Raw genomic sequence first — 6,006 nt, forward strand, 5'->3', positions numbered from 1 at the left:
TTATAATCAAGATTCACGACTTCAAGTGGTAAGAGTTTAAATATTGATGAGTTCAAAACAATTTGTTACCATGTAATGAAATGTGGGAATCTTATTTTAAGAATAGCAACTTAAAATTGGGATAAAATCTCTGTTTAGAACTTATTTCGTCCGCAGATGGAATATTAGAAGTTTGTTACGTGATTGAAACAGATACGCCATTTTGAACGCTACACGTGGAAATCGCAGGGTAAAGAAGATAGTTGGTTTACCGAGCGTCTGAGCTAGAGGCTCGCGTGCCGAAGTGCCGGAGGATGGAAAGAGACAAACAGTGGCATTGAGACCGTGCAACGTCGCATGAAATACGCAGCTCGCGTTGGATCTCCGCTAGGCCACGCGCCTAGGCAGGACAACCTCCCAGGCATCAACTTTCGAAAAACAGACCATAGAATGACGAGTCTCCTCACGGCAGGAGGCGGTTCGCGCATAAACGGAGATCGTTTTGCGTTAATTTAGACGTTTATTAACGCCACGCGTCTACCCTTGAGGGCAACGCTAACAATAGGTGGCAAACGATAACAAGCTCCGATAACAAATTCGTCCGAAATTCCGGTCCACGTCGCGATACAAACTATGGTCTGTTTTTCGAACGATGATGCCTGGGAGGTTGGCCTGCCACGGCGCGTGTCCTGGCGGGACTCCTTAACGTGAGCTACGTGTATTTCGTGCGACGTTGTGACGGTCTCAATGCCACTGTGTGTCTCTTTGCATCCTTCAGCACTTCGGCACGAGAGCCTCTCGCTCAGACGCTCGGTAAACCAACTTCCTTCATTACCTTGCGATTTCCACGTGTAGCGTTTAATAACCTACGTATTAATTTAATCCCCTTTTAATATGTTGCTCAATATTTGGGTACAATACATTCTTTCAAAAGAGGAGGTGGAAAGCAATAGTTCTTTTAAGGCGAGTCCAGTGTGGGACAGTTCCAGGCAATAAAAGGACCCATTTCAAGACCGACCGCGCCGATCATCAGGGGTACTCGCGGGGGTCTGGGTTTATGATACTTTTGTTTCACGAATGGAGCAGCTGTACCTACTTGTATACTTAACGGTACACCAAAATTGGTACGCGTATTTTATTGTACCTTGATCACCGGTGTCGTCTGTGAAACAATAGTAACTGGGGGCTTTTCCCGAATATGAAAACAGGTGCTCAGTAATTGCAGGTATTCGAAGAAACGAAACAGTCGCCGTGTCCTGTTTCTTCACACTGTTACGATGTCTTTTTAGACAATGATGCGACAGTCCCTATCCTAAGGTAGCACCTATGATCCTTAAACTTTTTCTTAGGAAATATACCCGTACGGAAGGTAAAGCAAGTTAGGAATATTTAGAGAAGAATGAGTCACAAAAAAAAGTCACAGTCATTAAAAAAAGAAAACAACAACAACTTTACAACAATAATGTCCATCACTTCAATAACACTATTCACCATGTACAAATTTTTGCAATTAAGAAGCGCTTCTGATAGACCTTTATGAGCTAAATACGAATCTGCAAACCGTTTCTTTCCAGCACGTCCAGCTTTTGAAAAAATCAAATTTGAAAAAAAAGAAATATATAAAAATAACAATGCCGTAGAAGGAATTCAAAAATATTTATACGCTTTGTAACATATATTTCTTCTTTAAATGATGCTCATCCAGCGGATCTAACAAACCTGACTTATTGCTTAAGTAACTGTTTAAGATTGCAAATTTTTAACTTTGGAGCTGTGTTGTGCTTTTATAGTAATAGTTATTCAGTTTCTTTTTACTTGGTGACGGCGGTCGCCTTGCCTGCCGCTCAGCGTAACGGAAGCGCTAGGCGCGCACGGCCACCATCACTGTTGGCGCTGCGTGTTTTGCTGAACTATTTCGCTTCCCTATTTAAAACAATGCAGATGTTGTAACTTTCCTTGACACTTTCCCGAACAAAAAGGTCTGCTCTATCGCACCCTATGGTTAGATTCTCTCCTAGACCTTGAGTTTCTGAAATAAAAAATTGCAAATTTTTAACTTTGGAGCTGTGTTGTGCTTTTATAGTAATAGTTATTCAGCTTCTTTTTACTTGGTGACGGCGGTCGCCTTGCCTGCTGCTCGGCGTAACGGAAACGCTAGGCGCGTACGGCCACCACTGTCGGCGCTGCGTGTTTTGCTGAACTATTTCGCTTCCCTATTTAAAACAATGCAGATTTTGTAACTTTCCTTGACACTTTCTTGAACAGAAAGGTCTGCTCTATCGCACCCTATGGTTAGATTCTCTCCTAGACCTTGAGTTTCTGAAATAAATTAAAGAATATCAGCAAAAAGTGGTGCATTTTCGGCGTGCTTTTCACTTTGAGTATTATTTAAACATATTTAGATGTCTATAATCTAATAACAATTTATATCATTTTCTTCGGAAGAGTCCAAGGAATTATTTCGTGTCAAAAGAAATTGCATAACTATTACTGTAAAAGCACAACACAGTTCTAAAATTGAAAATTTGCAATTTTTTTAAAAATTGATTTGTTCAAAAACTGGTCGTGCTGGAAAGAAACGGTTTGCAGATTCGTATTCATCTTAAAAGGTCTATCAGAAAAGCTTATTGAAAAGTGCAAAGTTTTTTAGGTGTGAACCAGTGTAATTACTGTTTCCATTTCATTTTGGAATGAATAGAGGACAAAATGAAAATCAGGTACATATTTCGTCTAAAATGAATTTATCCAACGTTATTAAAGTTTTTAGTTTTTTTTGTGTTTTACACGTAGAAATACAGGGTGTCTCAAAATAGTTTCGACTCCCGGAAAGGAGGGGTTTCTGGGATGATTTGAAATTACTTTTTCCTTAGCTAAAATGTAATCCGAGGCTTTGTTAACGAGATATTAACGAAAAACACCGACCAATCAGAGCGCGTGCCGGCCGAGTTCTCACGGTAACGTTGGTTACCAATCGCAGCGCATAGACAACGCTACCGCGGGAACTCGGCCGACAGACGCGCTCTGATTGGTCCGTGTTTTTCGTTAACAAAGCCTCGGATTACATTTTTTATTGTTACATTGTTTACTTGATTACATTGTTATTGTTACATGTGTCTAATATTTGTACGTTACATTAAATATGTATGTAATTGTAACTGTATTTTTGACAAAAATGAGGTAAATTAGGTTTTAAGTATAGATTGCTGTACTAATATCTGCTAATACACCACCTTATTAATCTTCAAACGTTAAAGGTACATCAAGCTTTAAACATTTTAGCCTCTTCACAAAATAACCAGTAAAAGATTAATTGTTAAATGGAATTGTATACACACAGGAACACGAAACCTTAACTGTTTGGTGAAAGAGATTACTTCATCTTCTCAAAAATGAGCAAAACACACGCGATTCATATACTTGTACAGGGTGAGGCAGTTAAAACCGGCCACATGAATAACTTGGCTGCTATTGGTGATAGGAAAAAATGCATCAGGCCAAAATTATTTGGTATCGAGGGGCTAATCATCCGATGTTACTAGTATTTTGATAGGTGGAGGTGTCAATGAGATATGAAGGTCATCTCTGTTTTTTTAAATGGAACAGTATGTTTTTTTACTTACATCCTGATAGAGTATTTCAAGACGAATACAATGACCTATTGGAAAGGTCATTCGTAGTCTGGGTTAAGCCAATTGTGATGGTAAATAATTTACTTTGAGAAAATGATCGAACACTTTCTTGCCGTCTCTGGTTGTTGATATTATTTCTTCATCTCTGTCTCGTGACCTCTTGTTATGGATCGTTGAATGGAAATAAACATTCAATCACGCTGTACGCTTCATCTGTACATGCTATGATTAGTTGTTTATGAGAAACTCTGCCGAGCGAAGTGTATCTCAAGTTTCCGAAATGCGTTATTCAATAGCGGAGGAAGTAGATATGGTCTTTGTTTATGGGGAATGTCGCCAAATTGTACGAGATGCAGTCCGTTTGTATGCTGAACGGTTTCCCGAACGTGTCACACTTTCACGATCTGCATTTACGAATGATATTAAAAGTTTTCAAGAAACTGGACGTGTAGATAACAAAATACGAAGAAGATCCAAGGCAGCAACTGATGATCGAAACACAGTGAACATTTTAGCAGCTGTAACACAAAATCCCCATGCTAGAACAAGGCAGCTAGCACGTGAAAGTGGCATCAGTCAACGAAGTGTTTTGCGAATATTACATTTAAATAAATTCTACGCTTTTCATGTTTCACTTCACCAAGAATTACATGGGAATAATTTTCAAAACCGTGTAAATTTTTGTGAATGGGGTCTGCAGAAATTACAGAGTGATGAGCTGTTTTTGATTAAAGTTTTGTTCACGAACGAAGCCACATTTACAAACTGTGGCCAAGTCAATCGTCATAATATGCATTATTGGTCATGAGAAGTGCATAAACCAAGACCTTGGTCTGTAAACGTTTGGTGCGGATTTCTTAACGGTGAAATAATTGGTCCTTAGTTTATTGATGGCACACTAAATACTTCGAGATATAAACACATTTTAACGGAAATTTTGTCACACCTGCTGGAAAATATTCCGCATGACATACGGCAAACTATGTGGTTCCAACAAGATGGATGCCCTGCACATTCTGCACGGATAATTACTCAATTCCTCAACGTGACATTCGGAGATCATTGGATTGGTCGTGCAGGAAATCATAAATGACCCGCATGTTCTCCAGATTTAACACCTCTGGACTTCTATTTGTGGGGAAAATTATAGCAGCAAGTGTATAATGAAATACCAACAACCAAAGAAGATATAAAAGAGCGTATAAGAAGAGCTTGTGCCGCGATAAACACCACTGAAATTCAACATGCCGTATTATCCGTCAAGCAACGCTTCAGAGCATGCATCAATGTTCAAGGTCACCATTTTCAACAATTGTATTAGTCGTGTATTACTGCTACATAAATAAATCAACGGTGCTTGATCATTTCCTCAAAATAAATTATTTTCCATCACACTTGGCTTAACCCAGACCACGAATGACCTTTCCAATAGGTCATTGTATTCTTCTTGAAATACTCTATCAGAATGTAAGTAAAAAAACATACCGTTCCATTTAAGAAAACAGAGATAACCTTCATATCTCCTCGACTCCTCCACCTATCAAAAAACTAGTAACATCGGATGATCAGCCCCTCAATACCAAATAATTTTGGCCTGATGCATTTTTTCCTATCACCAATAACAGCAAAGTTATTCAGGTGGCCGGTTTTAAGTGCCTCACCCTGTATAATGAAGTTGCGGAAATACAGTTAGTAATATCGTTTTTATTTATTTGGATGATGTTGACCACCTGTGAGTCTCACTTTATCGTGTATTAAATTTCTTCGTATCTTTATCATCATTTCTTAAAAAAGTTTGTCATTTCGCAATTACACATTAGCCGAATCGACTTTGTTACGAGCCAGGGCTAAGCGGCTGCGAGAGCAGAGGATATGGCGAGTTTGATTTTTTAGAGTTTGTTATGTGGACGAACCTGTGTCTATTTCATCACAGGGAGCCACTAGGAAAGCTTTTCGTGAACGAACCCGAGCCTATTTCATCTCAGGGAGCCACTAGGATTGTTAGTATGGGTCTCGTAACTTTTAAGAATTCGGTACACTTCGAGCGGTAAAAGTGTGCCTTTGTGGGTTAGCTTCCAGCTGGGAATTTAGATGTTATTCTAGAGTTGAAATGAACAACACTGCATTATACATATATGAATGTATAAAAGTATATTCAATGAAGTAAAGGTTTTATAAATGATACTGTAAAGTGTAGTCGCGGAAGCTAATTCCAACGTTCTCGGTTTTCACGCACTGAGAAATGCGGGGAGATTTATTATTATGCAGATTATTTATTATGCAGAGTATAGCTTACGTTTAAAAATGCTTGACAAGGACTTTAATACCCGATCTCACTAGCTAGACTTCTGATATGAGTATGATCCGCGGATGAGCTGTACGCGTCCCTCTTTATATT

This window comes from Dufourea novaeangliae, unplaced genomic scaffold (genome assembly GCF_001272555.1).
Source record: "Dufourea novaeangliae isolate 0120121106 unplaced genomic scaffold, ASM127255v1 scaffold36, whole genome shotgun sequence".
NCBI classification, from domain to species: Eukaryota; Metazoa; Arthropoda; class Insecta; order Hymenoptera; family Halictidae; genus Dufourea; species Dufourea novaeangliae.